Source organism: Microcaecilia unicolor, chromosome 7, assembly GCF_901765095.1.
Source record: "Microcaecilia unicolor chromosome 7, aMicUni1.1, whole genome shotgun sequence".
Classification (NCBI taxonomy): Eukaryota; Metazoa; Chordata; class Amphibia; order Gymnophiona; family Siphonopidae; genus Microcaecilia; species Microcaecilia unicolor.
The window spans coordinates 119,794,020-119,821,994 of NC_044037.1; the positions used below are offsets into that span (position 1 = coordinate 119,794,020).

General features: G+C 45.0%; 1 long non-coding RNA gene across 1 annotated transcript; it reads left to right on the top strand.

Moving 5' to 3' along the window:
* The first annotated feature begins 4,321 nt into the window (after nt 1-4,321).
* Nucleotides 4,322-26,580, top strand: LOC115474942. The gene is made up of 4 exons (XR_003942942.1): nt 4,322-4,332; nt 9,829-9,832; nt 22,839-22,847; nt 26,301-26,580. It is a non-coding gene; the product is annotated as an uncharacterized LOC115474942 (long non-coding RNA).
* The last annotated feature ends 1,395 nt before the right edge of the window (nt 26,581-27,975 follow it).

The window sequence follows — 27,975 nt, forward strand, 5'->3', positions numbered from 1 at the left end:
TCCATGACAGCAGTATGCAGGTCCCTGGAGCAGTTTTAGTGGGTACTGCAGTTCACTTCAGGCAGGTGGACCCAGGCCTATCCCCCTCCTACCTGATACACTTGTGGTGGTAAATGTGAGCCCTTCAAAACCCACCACAAACCCACTGTACCCACATGTAGGTGCCCACCTTCATCCCTAAGGGCTATGATAGTGGTGTACAGTTGTGGGGAGTGGGTTTTGGGGGGGGTATGGGGGGGCTCAGCACACAAGGTAAGAGAGCTATGCACCTGGGAGCTTTTTCTGGTCCACTACAGTGCCCCCTAGGGTGCCCGGTTGGTGTCCTGGCATGTGAGGGGGACCAGTACACTACAAATGCTGGCTCCTCCCACGACCAAATGGTTTGGATTTGGTCATTTCTGAGATGGGCGTCCTCCAGTGGCGTACCAAGGGGGGGGGGGGCGGTGGGGGCGGTCCGCCCCGGGTGCCAGTGGGTGGGGGGTGCTCCGCTCCCGCCGCCTCCCGTGGCCGTTCCCGCGGCGCCGCACATTAAAAAAACCGGCGAAGCAGCGTCGCAGGCAGCGCCTCGTGCCCTGCTTGTAAAAAAAAAATCAAATCTCCTTCCTCCTTCTCCTCCTCGTCTTGACGTCTTGACGTCGACTCGGGCCTTCCAATCAATTTGATTGGAAGGCCCGAGTCGACGTCAAGACGAGGAGAAGGAAGGAGATTTGATTTTTTTTTTACAAGCAGGGCACGAGACGCTGCCTGCCACGCTGCTTCGCCGGTTTTAACGGGACTGAGGTGGGGAAGGAGAGGGGCGAAAGGGACTCAGGTGGGGGTGTTCAGAGGGGAGAAGGGGACTGGGGTGGGGGTCTCAGACAGGGGAGGGGAGAAGGGGACTGGGGTGGGGATCTCAGAGGGGAGAAGGGGAGGTGAGAAGGGGACTGGGGTGGGGGTGTTCAGAGGGGAGAAGGGGACTGGGGTGGGGGTCTCAGAGGGGAAAAGGGGAGGGGAGAAGGGGACTGGGGTGGGGATCTCAGACAGGGGAGGGGGAGGGGAGAAGGGGACTGGGGTGGGGATCTCAGAGGGGAGAAGGGGACTGGGATAGGGATCTCAGAGGGGAGAAGGGAAGGGAAGGGGAGAAGGGGACTGGGATGGGGGTGTTCAGAGGAGAGAAGGAGACTGTGGTGGGGGTCTCAGACAGGAGAAGGGGAGGGGAGAAGGGGACTGGGGTGGGGGTGTTCAGAGGGGAGAAGGGGGCTGGAACTGGGGGCTGAAAAAAGGGGCAGAGAGAGAGAGGGGACAGATCCTAGATGGAAGGGGGAGTGAGAGGGAGGGCAGACCCTGGATGGATGGGAGAGGGAGGGCAAATGGTGGATTGAAGGGGCAGAGAGAAAGGGCAGGCAGTGGATGGAAGGGACGGCAGAGAGGGCAGACACTGGATGGCAGAGAGAGAGAGAGAGAGAGAGAGAGAGAGAGAGAGAGAAGACAGATGCTGGATGGAAGGAAGACGGTGAAAAGAAGATGAGGAAAGCAGAAACCAGAGACAACAAACTGTAAATAAAATATATTTTTTTATTTTTTTTGCTTTAGGATAAAGTATTGTAGATGTGTTAAATGTTTATAATAGAACATGTAAATAAGGTAATCTTTTTATTGGACTAATTTTAATACATTTTGACTAACTTTCGGAGAACAAAACCCCCTTCCTCAGGTCAGGATAGGATACTGTAACAGCACTATACTGTACTGACCCGAGGACGGAGGTTTTGGCCTCTGAAAGCTAAATGTATTAGTCCAATAAAATGGTATTATTTTACTTTCTATATTTGTTTTATTTCTATTTGTTAATTTGTAAAGTGGTGATTGGTACTTGTTAGGTTTTTCTTTTTCAAATTTACATCTGCTGTCTTTATATTTTGCACAGTACTAGGGGGCAGTTTCTGTTTCTGTGGTGTTGCATTGTATGCAGAGTCTGGCATTGGGGGTTCAGTTTAATTTTTGTCTAATTAGAAAGTTTATGATTACTTATTCTATAGTGGATTAGGGTGTATCTGTGTTTGTGAAAAAGACATGGCTTTCAGTTGGCATTGACTGTGCAGGATCTACGATCTGTACTATTCTGTCTGGTTTCGTTTTACAATAGGTGAATTGATGTTCTAGTGCTCACTGTAGTGTTTAAGATGCTTTCCTTTTCCTTGTGTGACTCGTAGAAATGACTGCTTATGGTATGGTAGAATTGCTCTATAGGTCCTGAGTGTTTTGTATTCTCGGCATGCCTAGTACTGGATTTGGGGGGGGGGGGGGGGGGGTGTTAAAAAATGACCAGCCCCGGGTGTCAACTACCCTAGGTCCTGGCGTCCTCGGTTTCCATTATCGCTGAAAACCGGGAACGACCATCTCTAAGGATGACCATCTCTGAGGTCGACCTAAATGTTAAGATTTGGGCGTCCCCGACCGTATTATCAAAACGAAAGATGGACGCCCATCTTGTTTCGATAATACAGGTTTCCCCGCCCCTTCCCGAGAACATCCTGCGAGGACGCCCTCAGGAAAACTTGGGTGCCCCTCCACGTGTTAAAGGTTTAGCACAACATTCTAAAGCAACTTTTACTGCACTGAGGCCAGAATGGGAAAATTGCTCGAGTAATTCAGTTCAGAGAGGGTGGTAGAGGCCCAGAAAAACTTCTCAGCAAAAGGAGTGGAAGCCAAATCTGTTATAACAGGGTGGGATAAATACAGGCAAGTCACTTCACCCTGTTTATTGAAATACAATTTAGGATTAGATTATTAATAGAAATCAAACAAAATAAAACCTGGAAAAGAAAATAAGATGATACCTTTTTTATTGGACATAACTTAATACATTAAGAGTGGACTAACATGGCTACCACACTCCTCTATTTAGGATTAGATTATTGTAATCTGATCTACTTGGGTGCTATGAAGCAGTTAATTAAAAAACTGCAAACTATTCAGAACACTGCAGTTAGACTAATTTTTTTTGTTTGCAGAAATTTTACAATGTTATGAGACTGGAAGGTGAGCACTTGGACTGCAGTTAGGTCCGTGACCGGAAGACCAAGAGGCCCAGGCCGACAGCAAATGAGTCACTGAGGGGGGCAGATGGAAGGCTGGACGGAAGACAACCATAGGGAATTAGGTGGAAGGCCAGAACTAGAGATGGGCTCAGCAGGAACTAGGACAGGAGATAAGATAGCGTTGGCTGGAACTGGAACTGGAGAAGGAACAGCAGGAACTAGTACTCGGACCAAGATGGCCTTGGCTGGAACTGGAGCAGGAACAGCAGAAACTGGTACTTGGCTGGAATTGGAGCAGGAACTGATACTGGAACCAAGATGGGCTTGACTGGAACTGGAGCAGAAACAGCAGGATTTATAGGAGCCAGGCAACCCATGGTTAGGTAAGGTTGGCAAATGTTGTGAAGGTGATGAGGGAAGGACTGGCCACCTTAAGTAGTCAAAAGTACTGATGTCATCATCGGGCGCCAGAGAATGTGGTAAAGGCGGTTAGCTTACTGGGGTTTAAAAAAGGTCTGGACAGCTTCCTAAAGGAAAAATCCATAGACCATTATTAAATTGACTTGGGGAAAATCCACTGCTTATTTCTGGGATAAGCAGCATAAAATGTATTGAAATTTTTGGGGATCTTGCCAGGTATTTGTGACCTGGGTTGGCCACTGTTGGAAACAGGATGCTGGGCTTGATGGACCTTTGGTCTGTCCCCGTGTGGCAATACTTATGTACTTATTATCAGGAATGACAGTTTAAAGTATGTTAAAGTTATCACTCTAAGAATGATTTTCTCACTCCCCAGCTTCAATCTACTCTTCTTTGGTAAAAGTTTCATCTAACCTCGTGCACTCCATCTTCCCCCACCTCTTTCTCCTAACAATTACTTCAGGCTAACAGATGGAGGCCAAACCTTTTAGGCATCCACCAGCTGTGTGTATCACCAGACAGGCTCTGCTACTCTCTGATAACATCAGCTGTTGAAACATCCATAACATCGTAAAACATTTCCCCAGAGGCATGTTAAAGTGACTCTTTCAGTGATTAACAGTAACAACTGTGTCCATGTCATTCAGATCTGAGAATTAAAAATCAAAATAGAAAAATTTTGAAACTGGAGAGCTAAAGATTTGATTAATTATGTTGTTCACTCATCAGAGCCGCAGCAGACAGCAATCATTCTGCAAATGGAATCTGTGTGCTGACCGCTATATGTGCCTGACAGGGTATGACATTTTATTTTAAATACCTGTATTTCTGTGGGGGGCACTGACAGAGAAAACAACCAAAGGAGCAGAACCAAACTCCATTAATGACTAAAGTATTAAGATCTAGAAAGCTACAGAGCTTGTAGGAAATAAATCTGAACTTAAATTCTAAAAATTAACAAAAAAATAAGATTTAGGAAGTGGGATAAAACAAATTTTAAATTGGAAGTAAAAACTGGGGTTTATCTCCATCCAATGATGTCCCTTTTTTAGACAGGAGTTAAAGACTGGCAGGTGGGAGATACAAGAAGGACATTACTAAAAGGAAAGCGGTAGACATAACATCAGCAAAACCTGCATCCACTAGGGCTACTTGATCTTAATTACTGGGGAGAGTTCTACACACCAGCAGGACCCCCCCCCCCCGGAATCCTGTGAGACAGCACAGCAGCAGAACAGCATACCAGACAGATTCCTATGATGGGGGTAGAGGGGCAGAATTATTTGCTGGGAGGACATCACATCTTCCAGTTTTAAATCAAATTGGTTAGGAAAGAATTAGTATTTTTTAAAGGAAGCGTTAAAAATATTAATAAGTGGGCAACTAAAAATAAATATAAACTGAACTTCTCTTTAGCTGGAAGCAGGGAAGTATCTGACACAGAAATCCACAAGCTGGATGTACTCTCAAGAATATGGCAGCCCTCTTACCCTTCCTTTCTACCTAAGAAATGGGCATTCTTGAAGTGATAGCCCCATGGCAGTACATAACTGCCCTTGTTTCTTGTTCGACACCATAAGGATGGAGGCAAATGTGGCTACCAAATTAAAGAAGCTCTCATTCATAATACAATGATGTGCTGCACTTTTAGATCATATCCTAGCTTCATAAAATCGGGATTTGGATGTCCAAAACACGAATAGTTTCTAAACTAAGGGCAATAGAATGCAGTAATAATGGCAAGCTGGAAGAAACAGGTAAAATAAGTGAATGAGGCAGCTTGAGTATTTATTTAATCATATGAAAGTTTTAGAGAGACAAACAGGAAAAAATGCCTGCCTGCGGGCAGAGTGGTGGTACAATTGCATCAGGTTTCCAAGAAGACTGGGGTAAACTGTTCAGATCGTCCATGGTTAAAACAAACATTAGTGACTATGGGTAATATGCATGTTTGATCCTCGAGGGCCACAACTCTTTCGTTTTTTCAAGATTTGCACAATGAAAATTCATGAGATCTATTTGCATACAATGGAAGCAGTACATGTAAATCAATTTCATGCTTATTCATTGTGGAAATCTTGAAAACCTTACTGTGTTGTCCACTCCTGTTTTAAATATATCCTCACAAATTTCTGGTGATAGAACATGAAAAGAACTTTGGTGTTGGATTAAGTATTGGTCTTGTAAATATCACAAAGGAAGACAAGGCCTGAATTAACCTACCAGTAGAGGCCAGGACTATAACATAATTTAGAGATGCTTTGAACTTAAAATAGAAGAAAGTGTTAAGAGTGGGGTTGAGAAGTCAGGTAAAATGCATGGGAAGCCACTGTTTCAGGAGGAATTGTACCTAATGTGGCAGAGAACTAGAGAGAACAAATCTCTTCTGGGCAGACCAGATTGTTCAATTGGTCATTTTTGGCCATCATTTATTATGATAATATTAGGTCTTAGAAAGATAAACAGAAAAACAATTTCCTTCAATGATGGTTACTCACAAAAGCTGTCACTTCTCCAACCTCCTCAACCAGTGCCAGCAGAAGGTTGTGAGACTGATGATACAGGTTCTAGTTCTCTCTGAAGTGAACTTTGCCTGCAGCTGCTGACTAACTCCAGTGAGGAAGGACACTAAAGTGGGCAATTTTCAAAACAGTCCCCATAGCAGCAAGTTCTCAAGGAGAACGAATTAACATACTTCTATTTGAAAACTGCCTGGGGAAAAGGTACCTACACACATAAGCAGCAGAATGGAGTAATCCACTAGAGCAATGGACCAACTAACTTTTTGCTCCACACAGTATCAACAACTAGAGCGCTTGGGGAGTCAGGGACAAAAGTGTCCTGCTGCTGTTGCCTACAGAAATTGATACCACCTTTTTTATGGGTACTCGTTCCCCTTTAAAATAGTTTACGTAGTTTGACAATGCAAATCTATATGCACTATTGTCTCAAGTCCTCAACCAACCTAACCCCACTCTGAGCTTTCCTACTTTATCCCTGGATAAAGCTCAGGTTTTGTTGCTCCCCATGTATTTTTAAATGTGGTAAGGTTAGATATTTTCAGTAAGGTAAATATCTATCCTGCTAAATAGCTTTTCAAAATTGCCCTCATAATAACTGTCCCCTTAGAAGAAGAAGAATATGGTTTCACTGACCACAGCATGTCCCTTTTCAAGCAAATAATTCTTGTTATAATCACATTACTTTCATTCTCAGTGTATCCTTTCCTTTATAATTTAATAACATAAACAATTTTCTATTCAGCTAGTAGGATGAACAAAAATAGAGTTGAACCTACGCTTGATACCCAAATGTACAAATATTTTATACGTTATTCCCAAAATTGTGGATTTTTCCCAAGTCCATTTAGTAGCGGTCTATGGACTTGTCCTTTAGGAAACCGTCCAACCCCTTTTTTAAACTCTGCCAAGCCAACCACCTTCACTACATTCTCCGGCAACGCATTCTAGAGTTTAATTATGCGTTGGATGAAGAAAACTTTTCTCCTATTTGTTTTAAATTTACTACACTGTAGTTTCATTGCATGCCCCCTAGTCCTAGTATTTTTGAAAAGTGTGAACAGACTCTTCACATCCACATGTTCCACTCCACTCATTATTTTATATACCTCTATCATGTCTCCCCTCAACCGTCTCTTCTTCAAGCTAAAAAGCCCCAGCCTCCTTAGTCTTTCTTCATATTATTGCTGGATATGGATACAAGGGAGGGAATAGAAAGGAGACATGCTGGACATGGATGGAGGGGAGGAGAGAGGAGAAATGCTGGACACGGATGGAGAGGAGGAAAGAGAAAAGAAGAAGATGCATGTGGAAAGGGAAGAGAGGAGAAAAACTGCACATTGATGGAGAAAATAGGCAAAAGCTGGATCCACGTTATACCTCCTCCAATAAATTCCACGGAGGACCCAGCTTTTACTTATGGATATAGGACAAGAAATGAAAAAGAAAGAATGAAAGTAAAGAAATAAATGGAAAGGAAGCCCTGGAAACAGAGTTAAGAGAACAGATAGAGAGCAGCAGAATCAGAGACTGGGACCAACTTGATCAGAAAAACAAAGTCACCAGACAACAAATGTAGAAAGAAAATCATTTTATTTTTCATTTTAGTGTTTGGAAAATGTCCAATTTGAGAATTTACATCTGCTGTCTTATTTTGCACTGGGTATACTGGAGCTGTAACAGCTTACAGAAATTATTTATAATGAAAAAAAATCACAAGTTATTTATCTCTCCTATACTGGTATAATATTTTCAGTGATGCATGTTTATATGTGCCGTGGCTGGTATAAGGGGTGTGGCTAATGTGGATGTGGCTATCATAGGGGTGGAGCCATAGGTGGTGACCTTCGCCCATAATGAGTACTGGTATCTTTTTTCCTACAAAAAAAGCACTGAGAATGAGAGAATACCTTTTTGCTTTCTTCTAGAGTAATACACCCCTCTCTTCTCCAAAGATGTTTATGACAGTTTTTTTTCCTTTCTTTCTGTGAGAGACACAGTAGTAAAGTATCCAGTGGCTGTGTGTTTTCTTTTGGGCTGGTGAAGTTCAAATCACTTCTTATGATTTCTCAGGTCCTGTGTGAGTTTCTAGATCAAACGTTTTTCTCTCCAGCTTGCACACCTGCACTTCTCCAAACCCTACTACTACTACTTAACATTTCTAGAGCGCTACTAGCATTACGCAGCGCTGTACAGTTTAACAAAGAAGGACAGTCCTTGCTCAAAGGAGCTTACAATCTAAAGCGCAAAATGTCAAGTTGGGGCAGTCTAGATTTCCTGAATAGAGGTATAGTGGTTAGGTGCCGAAGGCGACAATGAAGAGGTGGGCTTTGAGCAAGGATTTGAAGATGGGCAGGGAGGGGGCCTGGTGTATGGGTTCAGGGAGTTTGTTCCAGGCGTGGGGTGAGGCGAGGCAGAAAGGGCGGAGCCTGGAGTTGGCGGTGGTGGAGAAGGGTATTGAAAGGAGGGATTTGTCTTGAGAGCGGAGGTTGCAGGTAGGAACATAAGGGGAGAAGATAAGACGTGCAGCAGAGTTCTGAATGGACTGAAGGGGGGATGGATGGCCAAGTGGGAGGCCAGTGAGGAGTAGGTTGCAGTAGTCAAGGCGAGAGGTAATGAGAGAGTGGATGAGATTTCGGGTGGTGTGCTCAGAAAGGAAAAGGGCGAATTTTGCTAATGTTATAGAGGAAGAAGCAACAGGTCTTGGCTATCTGCTGGATATGTGCAGAGAAGGAGAGGGAGGAATCGAAGATGACTCCGAGGTTGCGGGCAGATGAGTCGGGGATGATGAGGGTGTTATCAACTGAGATAGAGAGTGGAGGGAGAGGAGAAGTGGGTTTGGGTGGGAAAATAATAAGCTCAATCTTGGCCATGTTCAGTTTCAGGTGGCGATTGGACATCCAGGCAGCAATGTCGGATAAGCAGGCCGATACTTTGGCCTGGGTTTCCGCAGTGATGCCTGGTGTGGAGAGATAAAGCTGGGTGTCGTCAGCATAAAGATGATATTGGAAACCATGAGATGAGATCAGTGAGCCCAGGGAAGAGGTGTAGATTGAAAAAAGAAGGGGTCCAAGGACAGATCCCTGAGGAACTCCAACAGAGAGCGGGATGGGGGTAGAGGAAGAACCATGAGAATGTACTCTGAAGGTACAGTGGGAGAGATAAGAGGAGAACCAGGAGAGGACAGAGCCCTGGAACCCAAATGAGGACAGTGCGGCATGAAGTAAATTGTGATTGACAGTGTCAAAAGCGGCGGATAGGTCGAGGAGGATGAGGATGGAGTAGTGACCTTTGGATTTGGCAAGGAACAGGTCATTGCAGACTTTAGAAAGTGCCATTTCTGTCAAGTGTAAGGGGCGAAAGCCGGATTGAAGCAGATCGAGGATGGCATGAGAGGAGAGAAAATCAAGGCAACGGCTGTGAACGGCGCGTTCAAGTATCTTGGAGAGGAAGGGTAGGAGGGAAATGGGGCGGTAGTTGGAGGGACAGGTAGGGTCAAGTGATGGTTTTTAGAGGAGTGGTGTGACTACAGCATGCTTGAAGGTGTCAGGGACAGTTGCAGTGGAGAGAGAGAGGTTGAGGATATGACAGATGGGGGGGGGTGACAGTAGGAGAGATGGTGTTAAGTAAGTTGGTGTAACACTAGGGGGCGCTGTGCTTATGACAACACAAAAGCCACCAGACACAATATGCGGTATATCGCTTTTATTGGTGATACATATGTGAACACATACACCAAGATACTTACAGCACCCGCAATTCAGTCAGCATCTGGGAAGACCACCAGGGAAGCACTAGCTCTTCCTCAGAGATTGCAGGGACATCACTGAACAAGGCGTCCCTACGTTCAGGCAAGCTTCTAAAGCAAGTCCCGTGCTCTCCCCTCTTTTATAGTGTGAAACAGAGGTGCCTTTCCCAGACTTGCACAAGCTGGCATCCCTTAAACAACCAGCCTGTTTCCCATAACAGAGAATAACTCTCCCAGACCTGCACAGGTTGAAGGTTCCTTTCCCAGAGGTGCTGGCATCCTTTAAACAACTAGCCTGTTTCCCATAACAGAGAATATCAACACATAATTACAGCCAAAACATTCCACTCATTCCATCCCCAGCTGACCTTCAATCCCATGTATTACATTCCACCCCTTGATATTCTCTGCTTATGAGGAGACAGAAGTATACATAGTATTATGGACCACCATAGGTCGTTTATGGAAAATCTTATATGAAGATAAAACCCCTGTACAGAATCGATCAGTACAGACTGTACTCTCTGAATGTGGGAACAACCACTCATCAACTGGAATATATCCAGCGAAAAGGGTCTGCAACTGGGTATGCATCCCCAATTGTAGAGCCATCTGGACTCTGTCCCGCTGATGCAAAGCGTACAACGTCTGTAATGAACACCAAGTATAATTCAATGCTTTTGTCAAAGTAGTGTCAGTATCATTTTCAAACTTAAAAGTTTGGGCTAATAAATTATTAATGTCTGCTATCGCAGGCACCATTAATTGTCCTGTTCCTGGAATGGCAGGTAACCAATTGGCTAAAATATTCAGTTCAGTATGCAAGTCCTTACCTAGATAGTGTAGTTTACTAAACAGAGTATCTGTATCTACAGTATTCAGAATTCCCAGTCCAGTTCCCGCACCCCCCAAAATAGTATCATACCATGCTCGCCGTACCCTAGTACAGCGAGGCAAGTGTGGAAATGTAACATTGTAAGTTAATACTGTCTTTCTATACTGCATAGACATGTTTTTGCATGTAGTGGGAATGCGTGACAGTGCAGCAGGATTAGTCATATTACTAACAGCAAGCAACACATGCAAGAAGTCCATCCAGGGTGTAAAACGGTTTGCAATTGGTGTAGCATTAGTGAAAATCCATTCAGCAGTTCGATTCAAAGTAATATTTACTATAGAGCTGTTACAAGTTTGGAGGAACTGCATTTTGCGTGTCCGATTCCATAGTCTCCATATCTGGTCCCGGAATCCCATAGGCTGGATGCACATAACCCAGGACGTAGCATTATGGATAGTCACATTCACAAAACTGGATGAAACAACTACAAAGCGCTGTTCAGTTTTATGAAACACAGCTTGGGAAGCAGTTACGTTCAATACCGGACATGCAGTATGACATGTATAATTATCTTGCTGTAAGGTCGAGTTATTTTTGTTGCTCCACCAATAGTGGACACGCGAGGTCACTCCCAGCACCCGCTCGCCGGGAGTACGGGCATCGAGTTCCCAACCCAAACAGAGAAACAGTATGCCCTGAAAGAAAAAGAAATAGAGAAACACATATAAATCCTATTCCCTTAAATAACAATGATCAGCAGGAACATTCGTCCAACTCTGTTGTCCTGGCTGAACTACTGTAACAGTATTGTCCTCCCCTCGGGCTATAATTTCAGCAGGTTGAGGAGGACCTGGGTGTGTAGGGTCCTGATGCCATACCCGACCACCCACACCCCTCCCAGTAGACCCAAACCCCTGTGTACCTCGCTCAGTGACTCCCACAAAATCAGAAATTTGAGTAAAAGAGGAGGAATTGACAGGAATTATCAACAATTGTGCTATCCTATCCCCAGCCTGCACCATTACATCCTCCTCAGTGTGATTCATCAGAAGGACTATGACCTCCCCCTGATAATCTCTGTCAATGACACCTCCCACAGGAAGTAAGCCACGAAGAGCCCAACTGGAACGGGCCACAATCTGAGCATAATGGCCAGCTGGGAGAGATAAAGCAAACCCGGCTGGAAATTTTGTCACCACTCAGGACGCACAAAGAGTGTCAAAGAGGGCTACAAGATCAAAACCAGCAGTGTCAACCGTATGACGGAGCGGTATAACAGCTTTCGGATGTAAGAGCTTAACTCCCAGGGTGACATGTGTACTGGGCAAGACTTGAAGATGGGGAGTCAACATACGCATCAATGGTGTTTCACTCTCCCCTATTGGACGATTATTGAGGATAGTAACTGCTGGGTACAAATATTTGCGCCATTGCGCAAGAGTGTGAGTAGGAGTTAATTTCTGGATCTGTGTTTTCAACAGACCGTTCATACATTCCACAAGACCAGCAGCTTGTGGATAATAGGGAATATGGAAAACCCATTAAATGTTAAATTGGGCGCAAAAGGCAGTAACAGGATGATTTTTGAAATGAGAGCCATTATCACTTTGAATTTGCAGTGGAACGCCATAATGTCTACATATGGATTCCAAAAGAACAATGGTCTGCTGAGCTGTAGCTCTACGACAAGGGTGGACTAGCAAAAATCCGGAATAAGTATCCATGGCAACACAGACATATTGACATCCCTGCGAAATTGGTAAAGGGCCAATATAATCTAGTTGCCAAATTTGGCCAGGTAACTTACCTCGAGCAAGTGTACCTTTGACTGGGTGTGGTATAGGGCGTTTAGTCAAATGTTGACAAACAGGACAGTGAGCAATAACATTTTTAATGGTAGAAAGAGACAATGCTAACCCACGCTGCCGCGCCCAGTGATAGGTGGCTTGCTCTCCGAGATGTCCACATTTTTGATGTGCCCAGCTTGCAATACCAGTCTCTTCTTCACCCCGATGAATAGTAGAATCATCTGTTCCAGTGATGACATTCGTGTGAATGGTAGCTAAGGAATCTGCTGTCTGATTAAAAATATGATCAGAGGTTATAGGGGAAACATGTGCATCAACATGATAGACATAGGCAGAAGTAGATTGCAAAAATTCACTAATTTCTTGCCATAACTGTGATCCCCAAACCAGTTTAGTATGAATATACCAATCATTCTGTTTCCATGTAGGTAACCAGGTTGTTAATCCATTTGCCACAGCCCATGAATCAGTATATATGTATGCCTCTGGCGCATTTTGTTTAAGTACCAGATAGACTGCATATAATTCAGCATATTGACTACTCCCATCTGGGCCCATGTTCTGCAATATCTGTTGTGTATGAGGATTGTAGGCCACACTTTTCCATGCCCGCTTACCATCAGTATACTTGGCTGTACCATCAGTAAACCAGGCATACTGACGTTGGTCAATAGTTAATTGGTCGTAAGGTACTCCCCATTTAGCAACACGATGGGTGGCACTACCACTACCACCCCCAGACACTAATACTTCCTCCCCCTCACCTACGGGAATCTGAGCAATTTGTTCATGTAATTGCGAGACCCCATTGGGACCACTTTTAGTCTGCCTATTTTGGATGTACCACTTCCACTTTATAATAGATGCCTCCTGTGCATGGCCAATTTTATGGGTATGTGGTTCACTATTAATTCAAGTTAAAATTGGAATTTCTGGTCTCAAAATTACTTCATGCCCCAAAGTTAGTTGTTCACTTTCCACAAGAGCCCAATAACAAGCCAACAATTGTTTCTCAAAGGGTATATATCGTTGAGCTGCATCGGGTAATCTACATGTCCAAAATCCTAACGGACAACGTTTCCCATCTTGTTTCTGCCACATGCTCCAATTGGCATACTCTGCATGCACTGATACTTGTATTTCAATTGGATCATTGGCACATATTGGCCACAGACTGACACTTTGTTGTACTACTAACTTGGCTTGGTCAAAAGCCTGTTGCTCTGTAGCACCCCACTGAAATACACATTTCTTTCGTGTTACTCTGTATAATGGCTGTAACACCTGCCCCAAGTGTGGGATATGTTTACGCCAAAATCCAAACAACCCAATAAATTTCTGTGTTTGCTGTTTGGTAACTGGTACCGGAAATTCTGCTATTTTGTTTAGTGCTTTCTCAGTAATTTCCTGGTGTCCCTTATTCCAATTAATTCCCAGAAACTTCACTGTCTGGGCGGGTCCCTGGATTTTTGCTGGGTTAATTTCCCAACCCTTATTCTTCATATGTTGTACTAGTTGTTCTAGCCCAGAGGCCACTAACTCCTCTGTATCCCCTTGGATTAGTATGTCATCAATACAGTGGCGTAGCCAGAAGACAATTTTTGGGTGGGCCAACAGGTTGGATGGGTGGGCACTAGAGTTGCCAACTTTTTTGAAAGAGAAAAAACAGCAACCTGATGCACCCATGCTCTGTCCCTACCCCACTCCCCATAACTTCAATGAGGGTTGCAGTGCAGGCTTCAGTGGCTGCAGGCCAATTGAGAGCTAAGGGAAGTACAATAGACTGCACTATTCAACCCCATTGAGCCACACATTCTGCATCCAGAGAACCTCCTGGCTCTCCACCAACAATGGATACAGAGCACAGCAAGGACAATTCTCCATAAAACTCATCATACAAAGAAATTTTGTTTTCTAGTGTAATCTCAATTACAGACATATTATAAATTAACTTTAAAAAAATCTATAAAACAAAAGTCACTCAGAACCTAGAGCAAAATACTATAGAATGCTACATGGAAACTTCATGCTAACAGAATACCTCAGTCACACACACAAGACACAAATGCCAAATACAGAATAAGAGACCACAAACTCTAGAAATATAAATTAAAGGAAACCCCAAGAAACTAGACCTTGCATGTAGTACAACACCAGAGCAACAAGAAAGAAAGGCATTTGCTTCTGTGCAAAATATAAAGATGGCACATGCCAGGGATGGTGTTAGGGGATGGAACTAGGGCAATTGTGCTTGGTTCCTTGGCCAGAGAAAGCCTGCATGCAGGAAGCTGAAGGCGCAGCCTGGTAATGGACTTTGGGGTCCTTTCCTAGATTTCTGTCCTGGACCCCAGCCATGTTTAACATCAACTTTGGCAAGATGTACATTTCAAATCCAACATGTTATATTCACAACATTGAAAATAAAATATTTTTTTATACCTTTTTGTTGTCTGGTCATTTTTTCTCAAATCATATTGGTCCCAGTCTCTGGTTTCTCCTTCCCTCTGTCTTCTCTTAACTCACTTGCCAGTGTCTCCTATTTGACATTTCTTCTTTCTTCATGTCCATCATCCATCTCCCATCTCTGTTTTCCTATATTTCCTTGTCCAGTATCTCCCCTGTGTTCATATCCCCTCATCCATCATCATTCCTCTGTGCACCTATGCACCCCATGCCCAGCATATCCCTTCTGTGTTCCTATTCTCCCCCTTGTCTGGTATCTCTCCCCCCCCCCCTCTGTGTCCATATACCCCCTCTCCAGTGTCCAGCATTTTATCTCTATTCCATATCCCCGTCCCCCCCCCTTGTCAGGCATTACCCCTCTGTGCCCATGTGCCATCCCCATACAGCATCTCACATTTGTGTCCCTGTCCCCATGCTCCAACCTAATGCCCATCATCTCCCTTCTGTATCTGTATACTTACCCTATTTCCCCTTTCTCCCTCCTCCACACCAATGTGTCCCTCTCCTCTCTGATCCCACCCCCCAACCAGCTTCTCTTCCTCTCTTTCCTTCCCCTTATGCATCTGGCTCTTTCTTCCTGCACCTCTCTCCCTTCCCTCTAACCCCTCCCATAGGTCCAGCACCTTTCTCCCTTCGCTCCAGCCCTCCTTGCAGGTCCACATCTGTCTGCCTTCCTTTCAGCCATCATCTGCATATCCAGCACCTCTCCTTCAGCCCCCCCCCCCCCACATGTCCAGCATATCTCTCCCTTTCATCCAGCCCCCCTACATGTCCAGCACCTCTCCCCTTCACTTCAACCCTCTGTGTATCCAACACATCTCCCCTTTCCCTCCACCCCCTGCATATCCAGCACCTCTCCCCTTCCCTCCAACACCCCCTGCAAATCCAAAACCTCTCCCCTTCCCTCCAACCTCCCCTCTTCCCTCCAACCTCCCCTCTGCAAATCCCAAACCTCTCCCCTTCCTTCCAACCTCCCCTCTGCAAATCCCAACCCTCTCCCATTCCTTCCAACCTCCTCTCTGCAAATCCCAACCCTCTCCCCTTCCCTCCAACCCTCTGCCCCTGGCAAGTCCAGCACACTTCACCCTTCTGTTCCCTCCCCTCCCCTTCCTGGGCCAGCACCCTGACTTCCTCACCCTCTCCCACCCCTGCAGCGCTTCTTTTAATGCTGTTGGCTGCTGTGCACAGTCTCCCACCCCCGCGGCGGCGCTTACACTTCCCTATGGCGCTGCCCGCCTGCCAGCAACTCTACAGATGCGTCACCGACGTCTGACGTCCTGCTCCGGGACCTTCCCTCTGACGTGCTGATGTAACTTCCTGTTTACGGAGGCTGGACGCGGAAGGCCCCGGAGCAGGACGTCGGACGTCGGTGACGCATCTGTAGAGTTGCTGGCAGGCAGCGCCATAGCTAAATGTAAGCGCCGCCGTGGGGGTGGGAGACAGTGCACGACAGCATTAAAAGAAGCGCTGCGGAAGGGGTGGCAGAGGGTAAGGATCTTCTTTTGGGCAGGCATGAGGCTAAACTGGGTGGGCCTGGGCCCACCCAGGCCCACCCGTAGCTACGCCCCTGCATCAATATAGTGGGTTAACTCTAGACCTGGTGGCAACGATAGTGCATCTAGATGTTGCGCTACCACCCTATGACAAATTGTAGGACTATGCAACCATCCCTGTGGCAACCGTGTAAAAGTGTACTGCCTTCCCTGCCACGTAAATGCAAATTGCTCCCAAAATTCCTCTTTCAAGGCTATTGTAAAGAAGGCATTTGCTAAATCTATCACTGCATACCATTTTCCTTTTCTATTTTGTATGTTCTCAATTAAAGTTACAATGTCGGGGACTGCAGCATGCAACGGGGGTGTAACCTTATTCAATTGACGGTAATCTACTGTCATCCGCCAGGATCCATCAAATTTCTTCACTGGCCATACTGGATTATTCCATTTGGTAGTAACTGGGACAATAACCCCTACTTCTTGTAATTCCTGTATTGTTCGCGTAATTTCTGCAATACCACCAGGAATCCGATATTGCTTTTGTGCAACTAATTGAGTGGCGGCTGGTATGGTGAGAGGCTCATCAACAATTTTTCCCACTAATACTGTGTGAATATTATAAGTGGAAATATACTTCAAACGCCGGGGAACTGCGGGAGACGTTCCAAATTGCCAACTTCCCCCTTCAATAGTAAGTTTTAAACCTCTCAGAATATCCATACCAATTATATATTCCGGCACTGGCGTAATCATTACAGCATACTTTTGGAGCTGTAAATCCCCAATTTGCATAGCCAATTGTGTTTCCACTGCAGGAATACTCTTCCCCCCTAGTCCTACAATATTACACTTTGGTCCTTTAGAAGGGTTACCAGCTGTAATTGTTGCTTCTGCTCCGGTATCTATCAAAGCTCGTACTTGTTGAAAATTTCCCGGACTCCATTGTATTACAACATCAATATAGGGACGCGGATCAATTTTTACATTGCATCCCCGTACTAGTCAATCCTCTCTAAACGGATTGGTTTCTGCTTTAGATGGGGGCAGAGTAGTAGTAGATGGAAGTGTCATTCTCTGCAGGAGAGTACAGACCTCATGATACAAATCTGAATAGTCCGGACCCTCCACAGGTGGGGCTGAAGGAAGTTTTTCTTTTCCCACTGTCCGGGTTTTCCGAACCGGTTTCATCCCTCTCTTATCCAATCCTAATTTTTTATATTGCTGCCATAACTCTCCAGTGGGAATTCCATCTATTTTCTCCCGAGCCACCCCCGCTTGTAGTAGAGCGGCAAACATATCCTTACGAGATACTTGCTCTACCTCTGAACCTTGCCCCTTCGGCCCTTCCCCAATTCTCTGCCCCTCATTATTTTTCCTATCTGTCAGCTTCAGACTCTAATCCCCCCAAACTTCTAATTGCTCGATTTTATCCATAATGCCCTCCAACGGGTTATCTGTTTCATTCATCAACAGAGTCAAAATAACTTGTTTATACATTGGAGGAGACCCTTTAATTACTTTGTTTCTAATTGCCGCTGACATAGGCACTTGGGTAAGTGTATCCATCTGTCCTGTGACAATACACACTTTCATTGCCTCTTCCTTTAATCGCTGGATACAATCTTTCAAAGTATACCAAGGCTTGTCATCCCCAGGCCAATCTGATTCTAAAGGGTACTTTCTACGACACCCTGTTCCCACTAACTCAATCAGAGTAGTAGCCTCTGACCCATTCCCATCAGGCATTGCTAAACTATGTTCCCGAAATGCACTTTGAATTATAGCATCTCGAGATAAAGGTATAAATTTCAAACAGTCCTCATTGTCCATCCGTATCCCCATTGTCCCAGTATCATGCAGCCTTACACACCAAGCAATAAGGGATTCATTTGGACGCTGCTGGAATTGCTGCATGATATTGAGAATTTCTTGTTGCATATAGTCTTCTGCTAAATCCATGCGCACTGGTGCTGCCCCACCCAACTGTGCTTGTCGCCGAATTATCGGCTTCATTTCCGGAGCAGCACTTTCCTCACCCCCTGACTCACTTTCGGATGTGGAAGTCCAGATATCCCCATCCCACGTCTCAGGATCCCATCCGTTAGGATTCTGTGTGGCAGTAGCCATCACCTTTGCAACCTTTACCTTACTCACACGCCCTCTCCTTTTCTGATACTTATACTGCGCTACTCGCACCGCCGCCCGCTCAGCAATTTGCTGGTACCCCGTACACTTATCCATCATCAATTTGCCCTGACACTGTGACATTACCAAGTCGCTTTTCAATGTCAGAATCTCAGCCTGTGATTCCAACAGCTTCTGTTGTAATAACAGATTCTGCTGGTGCATCAGGTGATATGCCGACAACAAAATCCACCCTCTCCGACCCACCGTTCTTAACTCTTTCCCTTTAACCACAGGGGCATTTTGTAAACATTTCAACACATCCTCACACGTTCCCTCTCCTAAACATACCTCCCAATTCTCACTCAACCCCGTATCTGTCGCCCATTCTGTTGCCAATGCCTGATATGGGTATTTATCCCATCCAGGAATTGCAAACAGCTGCGGAAGCTGTGCCTGCACAGCCTCCTGATGAGATTTGCTCTTCTTCCCTTTCTTCAACATATTCACAAAACAATAAAACAAGTATATATTCACAAATGTAATCACCATAACAACAATACGATATCCTGCCGACTACGCCAAATTGTAACACTAGGGGGCGCTGTGCTTATGACAACACAAAAGCCACCAGACACAATATGCGGTATATTGCTTTTATTGGTGATACATATGTGAACACATACACCAAGATACTTACAGCACCCGCAATTCAGTCAGCATCTGGGAAGACCACCAGGGAAGCACTAGCTCTTCCTCAGAGATTGCAGGGACATCACTGAACAAGGCGTCCCTACGTTCAGGCAAGCTTCTAAAGCAAGTCCCATGCTCTCCCCTCTTTTATAGTGTGAAACAGAGGTGCCTTTCCCAGACTTGCACAAGCTGGCATCCCTTAAACAACCAGCCTGTTTCCCATAACAGAGAATAACTCTCCCAGACCTGCACAGGTTGAAGGTTCCTTTCCCAGAGGTGCTGGCATCCCTTAAACAACTAGCCTGTTTCCCATAACAGAGAATATCAACACATAATTACAGCCAAAACATTCCACTCATTCCATCCCCAGCTGACCTTCAATCCATGTATTACAGTTGGTGGGGATGGGGTCAGAGGAACAGGTGGTGCATTTTGAGGAGGAAAGAAGATGGGCAGTTTCCTCTTCGGTGATATCAGGAAACGAGGAGAAGGAGGCCTGGGTTGGTTGGTTGAGGGAGCGGGTTATAGGGTGAAGAGGAGGAGATGGTTTGGTGGTGAATTCGAGGTTGATCTTCTGCACCTTGTCACGGAAGTAGTCAGCCAGTGATTGAGGAGAGAGTGAGGGGGGGGGGGGAGTGGAGGGCACTTTGAGGAGGGAGTTAAGGGTGGCGAAGAGACGACGAGGGTTAGAGCTGAGGGAATAGTCAACTGGGTGTAATAGTCCTGTTTGGCGAGGAATAGGGAGGACTGGAAGGAGGATTGCATGAATTTGTAATGAATGAAATCAGTATGGGTGCGAGATTTCCTCCAGAGGCGTTCAGCTGATCGGGCGCAGGAGTGAAGGTATCGGGTGCAAGGGGTGGGGATTAGTACGCCTTGTGGGACAGGAGATGGATGGTGCAAGGGAGTCCAGAGGAGAGAGTGGCATTGTAAGTAGAGACAGCCTTGTCGGACAGACTCGGAGGACATGATGGAAGGGAGGAGATTAGAGATACTAGAGGATAAGGTGGGAGGGTCGACAGCACACCTGCACTTCTCCAAACCCTCTCTCTTCCCTACTGGCTGTTGCTCTAGGTTGAGCCAGTGTTGCCAGGTAGTTGTGGAAAAATAAGCACATTTTGCTTTACAAGCAAGCACAAAACAAGCAATATCAGTTCAAAAACAAGTCTAAAAATAAGCCCAATTTTTTATGTGTCTTATAAAGTATGTCCCAGGTGTCAGAAGGCAGCCCTAATACAGGGGCTGTGCATGTTGTGATTAACTCCTTCCATAGCTAATGAGGAAATGAAAGAGGACAGAAAAAGGCGGGACTGAGTGCAGGCTGACACACTTACTTGCCATGTTATCATGGTGACAATTGTGGGCGATTGGTGGTATATCAAGTCAATTAAAAGAATAAAAGTACAAGCCCAAACACAAGCTGCCCACAAATTCAGAAAAAATCCCCACAACTTCAAAAAGTAGCGAGCTCAAACTTGAGGGAAATAAGCTAGTTTGGCAACACTGGGCAGAGGTCCTAGTTTTTCAAAGTAGCCAATAGTGGCAACTGTGTTCATGCAGTGGGAGGTGTCCAGGCAGTGTTCCACTAATAAATGATTAACTGGCTTTCTTGAAAGGATTAAATAACATTTGGATGCATGACTAGGGTCAAAATCAAACTTATTTATTCAGTATTACAATTCCTCATGTACACCCACAAAACAACCTTTTAGAGTGGATAGTGTTCACAATGAGTTCCTTTTATTATCGACCAGATAGAAGAGATAAAAGAGTTTTCAATTTTGGCACAGTATAAGTCATCACAAGAACAAACTATAAGAAAACCATTGGGCTGAATTAGGGGTGTATAGCTCATTTAGTTATGTTAAAATAAATCTGCAAAACATGAAGTGAAGATGTGATTCCATGAGCCCCAATGAAATGAGAGTTTAATTTTACTTCCATTTAGATTCAATATATTCCATCATCTTACAACAGTTAAGTCCTCCCCCCCCCCCCCCCAATAATAAAAACGTCCTTTTCGGATGTGCTTCACTCAGCTGAGAAACCTGGAAGTCTTTGAGCCAATCACAGCGCGTTTAGCTCAGCTAAATGCGTTGTGATTGGCTCAGAGACTTCAAGGTCTCTCAGCTGAGTGAAGCACGTCCAAAAAGGACGTTTTTATTATTCGGGTGGGGGGGGGGGGGGATGTCCAAAAAGGACATCTTTTTGGATGGACGTCCTCAACTGCACTCTTCTGCTACGATTGAGTCTACTACTACTACTACTACTTAGCATTTCTATAGCGCTGCCAGGGTTACGCAGCGCTGTACAAGTTTAAACATGGGGAAGGAGTCGCATTGGAGCCTTCCTGCAGCAGGCTGTGGAGGGGTTGTGCGGCGCGGCATCTTCCTTTCGGGCAGCACAGAGGCGTATTTGGCATTTGCAGAGCAGCCAGCATAACGCTTGGCTGCTCTGTGTATACTCGACTGGCCGAGTGGCTGACTGTTTACCGATGGAATAGAGAATGCAAGTGAACTACAATGAGCAGCTCATTTGCATTCCTTTTCCATGATGCATGCACGTTCCTTACCGATTCGCTAGGGGAATCGGTAAGGGAAGGGCTTTAACGATTTTTTAGTGCATCTTGGCCCGTCTTCATCCAACTTCCTTGGCTGATACCTACTCCAGTTCTCAGTCTAACCTCCTTGTTCCTCCCCTTCCATCCCTGAAATCTGCTTTTCTTTAGCAGCCCCTGCAGCGATAACACGCTGCCCGAGCTGGTGCTGAATGCTTCCCTCCTCTGCCGCGACCCACCCTCGCGTAAACAGGAAGTTGTTGTGTCAGAGGGGTGGAGCAGAAGGAAGCATTCAGCGATAGCTCAGGCAGCCTGTCAGCACTACAGGGCAGCAAGGAGGGGCTGCTAAAGAAAGCAGGTTTGATGGACTGAGGGGGAAAGGAAAACAGAAAGCGAAAGTGGTGTCTGCTAGACTTGGGCGGGGCGGGGGGGGGGGGGGGGATGGACGGTTTTGGTATGGGTGGGAGAGAGAGAAGAGTTAGTTATGCCACAAAGTTTACAATAAAATCCATGGTGCTGTGTGGTGGACCAGCAGCAAGAGAGGTAGGCGCCATTTTCCTTTGAAATCTGATTGGGGGAGCGGTCGCTCCCCTTGCACCCCACCTAGCTAGACTACTACTGGAGATGAAGACATCTTTGATTGTCTGTCAACTTCAAAGAATAACTTTCCAGTAGCCGAATCTGGAACAAAGGAAAAGGTTGAGGCTTAGTCAGACCTTACAATGGGAGGGGGCCAGAGCCCGAGGTTGGGGGCACTTTTTGAGTGCCACCCCGCTGTCACCCCACCAACTGCCGTGCCTCACTTCACCTTCCCCCCCCCGCTGCCACCGCCTCTTGCCTTCTTGCACCCCCTCGCCTCCTTGCACCCCCCTCGCCTCGCAAATACCTTTGCTGGCAGGGGTCCCCAACCCCTGCCAGCCGAAGCCTTCCTTCAGCACCGTCTCTGGCCATGTTCCTGCCCTGCTCTTCTTGCTCCTTCTGTCCTGTGCACGCTGACGCTCCTTCTCAGTTTCACATAAAGGAGCGTCAGCGTGCACAGGACAGGAGGAGCAAGAAGAGTAGGGTAGGAACACAGCTGCGCCGGAGACGGCACTGAAGAAGGCTTCGGCTGGCGGGGGTTTGGGACCCCCTCCAGCCAAACCAGGGGCCCAGACATAATTTGTGGGGGCCTAGGCCCCCGTGGCCCCCCATAGCTACGCCCATGGGTTGAGCATTACATGGAATGTTCAGACATTCCACAAACAGCTTGCTTGCATTTCCAAAAGTGGCAAAGGCTTTTATCAAGTTCAGTGCTGCACTTCCCAGCAGAGCAGCAGTAGAACGGTTATTTAGTTGCTAAGTAGAAATTTTAGTGCCACGACAATGTTCTTTTAGTGATGATAACTTTAAGAAACTGTTTTTTCTGCAGTATAAACTGAAGTAACATATTGAGAATTCTGAGACTTTAAACATAAAGCAGAATAATCATAGAGTATTTATAGGGCTGTTCCATTTAATGCATTTTAACATGATTAATCACATTAAAATTTTTAAGTTGCAGAAATAATTTTAACTCGATTAATTGCATCATGCTGCTTTCTCCTACCGCTACCCCCTCTTGCCCCGGTGTTTCTGCAGCTTGTTCTCTCCTACACACCACCATACACTGGTAGCCTTTTCTCTCCTACCACCCCGCTCTCTGGCATCTCATCCCGCCCACCCACCACCCTCTCTAGCATCCTGCCTTCTCTGATGAAATTCCTGTTTCCTGCTGCAGGAGTCAGATGCTAGAGAGAAGAGATGGTGCCCACGGAGTGGGAGGAGAGACCGGAGGAGATGGTACCCATGGAGGGGAGGAGAGAGGAGATGGTACCCATGGGTGAAGGGGAAAGGAAGGAATAGATATAAGGAGGCAGAAAAATGGCAGAAAGTTCAATGTGAAAGATGTTATAGGGGAAGAAGAGAGCAGGTGAGAAAAGAAATAGTGATGAGAGAAGAGGCTCTAAAAATAGAGTTCAGATCACAGAGGAACAGAACCAGAAAATAAGATTACTACTACTATTTAGCATTTCTATAGCGCTACAAGGCGTACGCAGCGCTGCACAAACATAGAAGAAAGACAGTCCCTGCTCAAAGAGCTTACAATCAAATAGACAAAAAATAAAGTAAGCAAATCAAATCAATTAATGTGTACAGGAAGGAGGAGAGGAGGGTAGGTGGAGGCAAGTGGTTACAAGTGGTTACGAGTCAAAAGCAATGTTAAAGAGGTTGGCTTTCAGTCTAGATTTAAAGGTGGCCAAGGATGGGGCAAGACATAGGGGCTCAGGAAGTTTATTCCAGGCGTAGGGTGCAGTGAGACAGAAGGCGCAAAGTCTGGAGTTGGCAGTAGTGGAGAAGGGAACAGATAAGAAGGATTTATCCATGGAGCGGAGTGCACAGGAAGGGGTGTAGGGAAGGACGAGTGTGGAGAGATACTGGGGAGCAGCAGAGTGAGTACATTTATAGGTTGATTAGAAAAATAAAATCACCGGACAACAAAGGTAAGAAAATGATTTTATTTTCAGTTTAGTAATTAAAGTATGTCAGTTTTGAGAATTGACAGCTGCAGGCTATATTTTGCACTATACAGGTGAAAATTAGTGGGGGACTCTTTATGCGATTAATCATGCAATTAAAATTTTTAATCGGTGAACAGCATTAAATATTTAGCATCAATTAGTGATTTGCTGAGAATTTATCAGCTCTGCTTTATGTGCAATGGCTGTGCAATTGATTTTAAGGCAAATTATAACACCATTGAATTAGGGTTTCATTTACAAAGCTGTGCTAGTGATTCCTGCGTGGCAAATGAGAGGAAGCCCATAGGAATTGAATGGGCTTCCTCTCATTTGCCACACCAGGATCAGTAGCACGGCTTTGTAAATGGGCCCTTAGTTAACTGCTAATTCTTTTGCAGTAGTTGTCTCATGTAGTTAAACTGTACTTCACAACCTGTTTCTACCCAAACTGTTCCAATCTAATTACATTTATAATGATGTTATTACAAACACCGCTAATACCAATCAGTGTTACTACAAAGTTTGTACAAACACTGCTTATACCAATCAGATTCAAACTATCCCACACCACATGACAATATTGGTTACCTTCAACTGAGACTATCTAATTGCTTATTATGTAACAATTTACCCTGTCATTGTTCAGTCTATGGCACAGCTTGCTTCCTCCAAAACTGCTGAATGCATTGACTTGTTTACTGTGTAATCGTTTGTTTAAACAACAACAACAACAAAAAAAAAAATAAAAACACCTCATTCAAGTGGTTCTTAAAATCTCATTTACTATGTAACTGATACCTATTATATGCAACTTGGTCCTGTGTCAAGAGCCTGTTGCTCAAAATATTGTTTGTTCTCCGTCTAGAGGTTAGCGGTTAAGCGGATTATAAATGTCAAAATTAAATTTAATTAAATTAAAAGAAAATGTAGTTAACCAGGTAAACTACCTTTTTTTTTTTTTTTAGTAAAGTAACTATAGTTAAAGTTAACTGGGGAGGGGGTATAGACCTGGGAGGGTGGGCTGGGAGGTATGGATCTTGCCTCATAAGAGGGGGGAGGGGAGGGATTGGACAGATGATGTGCTTTGGGGATAGAGGGGGATTGGGGTCATCTTTGACTCTTCTCTCTCCTTCTCTGCTCATATCCAGCAGATTGCCAAGACCTGTCGTTTCTTTCTTTACAACATCCGTAAAATCCGCCCCTTTCTTTCCGAGCACTCTACCAAAACCCTCATCCACACCCTTGTCACCTCTCGTTTAGACTACTGCAATCTGCTTTTTGCTGGCCTCCCACTTAGTCACCTCTCCTCTCTCCAGTCGGTTCAAAACTCTGCTGCCCGTCTCATCTTCCGCCAGGGTCGCTTTACTCATACTACCCCTCTCCTCAAGACCCTTCACTGGCTCCCTATCCGTTTTCGCATCCTGTTCAAACTTCTTCTACTAACCTATAAATGTACTCACTCTGCTGCTCCCCAGTATCTCTCCACACTCGTCCTTCCCGTGCACTCCGCTCCATGGATAAATCCTTCTTATCTGTTCCCTTCTCCACTACTGCCAACTCCAGACTTCGCGCCTTCTGTCTCGCTGCACCCTACGCCTGGAATAAACTTCCTGAGCCCCTACATCTTGCCCCATCCTTGGCCACCTTTAAATCTAGACTGAAAGCCCACCTCTTTAACATTGCTTTTGACTCGTAACCACTCGCCTCCACCTACCCTCCTCTCTTCCTTCCCGTTCACATTAATTGATTTGCTTACTTTATTTATTTTTTGTCTATTAGATTGTAAGCTCTTTGAGCAGGGACTGTCTTTCTTCTATGTTTGTGCAGCGCTGCGTATGCTTTGTAGCGCTATAGAAATGCTAAATAGTAGTAGTAGTATGCAGGTCTCGGCCAATATTCAGCATGTGTCTTATGGGGGTCCCGGATGAATAATGACTTGGACCCACATAAGCTCCAGCAGCCAGCAAAACTTACATTAGTCCTGGTTATTTAGTGCACTAAATATCCAGGGCTAATTTAGCTGATGATGGTCAGCATTTAAAAAAGCACTGACTTCCGCTTGCTGAATATTGACCAGAAAGTGATTAGTTGCAGAGCAGCAAAAATCTGGATTTGCCTTTCTTTCAAATTACCAGTCAAGAGGACCATGGATAACCTTTACACAATTAAAGCATCAACAATGCAGCCATGCTTCATGTTAACACTGCTGCTTCCTGGAGTTTTATTGGAATCTGAACCAACTGTTGATAAAATAAGATTTTATTGTCCAGTGAGATGAAAGTTTTTTAGGACTTCTTTTATGAAGCAGTGCTACAGATTAGCGTACACTGAATGCAAAGAAGCTTATTCAGGGGCCCTTTAACTAAGCCACATACGCACGTCCTACGTGTCAGTTTTGAACTACCGCCCAGATATCGAGGCCCGGGCGATAATTTCATTTTTTACACGCGTCCACTAGGCATGCCAGAAAATTTCCGGTGCATGGCGCTAACCAGGCAGTAATCGGCATTCTACATGCGTAGACCATTACCGCCCAGTTAACGTGTGATACTTTAACCAGTAGGGCAATGGGTGGTGGTAAGGACTCGGGCCCAAAATGGACACGTGCCAATTTTTATTTTGCCGCACGTCCATTTTCGTCCAAAAAAAAAACAAACCAGAGGCCTTTTTTGCAGGTGCACTGAAAAATTGACCTGCACACATTCAATACACACGTCTATACCAGCGCGGGCCATTTTTCGGCGCACCTTAGCAAAAGGACCCCTAATTCCCATGGGCTTCTTCACATTCAGTGTATGATAATCAGTTGCGCCGCTTTGTAAAAGGAACCCAGAGTTTTATAAGTTTTAAATAACTAAATAAATCAGTTGTGCTGCTTTGTAAAAGGAGCCCATAGAGTTTTATATGTTTTAAATAATTAAATAATACATTTTAGACTAGCAGGTATCCAGAAGTTCTACCTTGAATTGCTCTTGCAGTTGGGGAGCCACCATTTTGTGCTGCAGTCTCCTCATTGTGTAAAAAAAAGTGGGAGTGGAGAGAAATAAAGTGACACTGCTATCTCTGCTACTCCTAGAAACAGCACTAATTTTGGCATACCTCACACCATTGTAAAAAAAAAAAAAAGAAGGGAAATGGTATCACTCTGACTGTTCTGCTGCTGCAGGAAGTGGTTATTATATGAAGTATTTTCTGTGTGTAAAGTATATTTTACAAGCAGAAAATAGCTATTATATGCTTCCATGGTTGAATATATGATCTGTACTTAGGTGTTCCTGAGAGTGGTATTTGAGCAGAGCTGGGGCATAGTTCTGAGATATATGCGCACTTTATATAATATGTGCATTCCCACCTAAAGTACACACACTTAGCTGCACCTGCCTTGGACCAAGTGTAGCTGTGCAGGATCGTTTCTGCACTACTAGGGACTATTCTAGAAACCTATTTTAGATAGGCACATGAAACCCTATGCTGCCTCCATAAATAAAGGAGCATTTTTCAAATTTGAATAGGCATCCTGTTATAAAATTATACCCTTTAGATTAGATTATATAAATAGTGCCTAAAAAATCAGCACCGAAAAAGATAGCACTTAGCACTATACTATAAACCGCGCTTAAAGTTAGGCGTGATTTATAGACTAGTGCTTAGTGCCAGGAACCGTGATTACAATAAGGGGCGACCATTTACCCAAATGAAAACCTGGTGTAAGTCCCAATGCGTAAATTAGGCTACGATCCCTCTAATTCTAT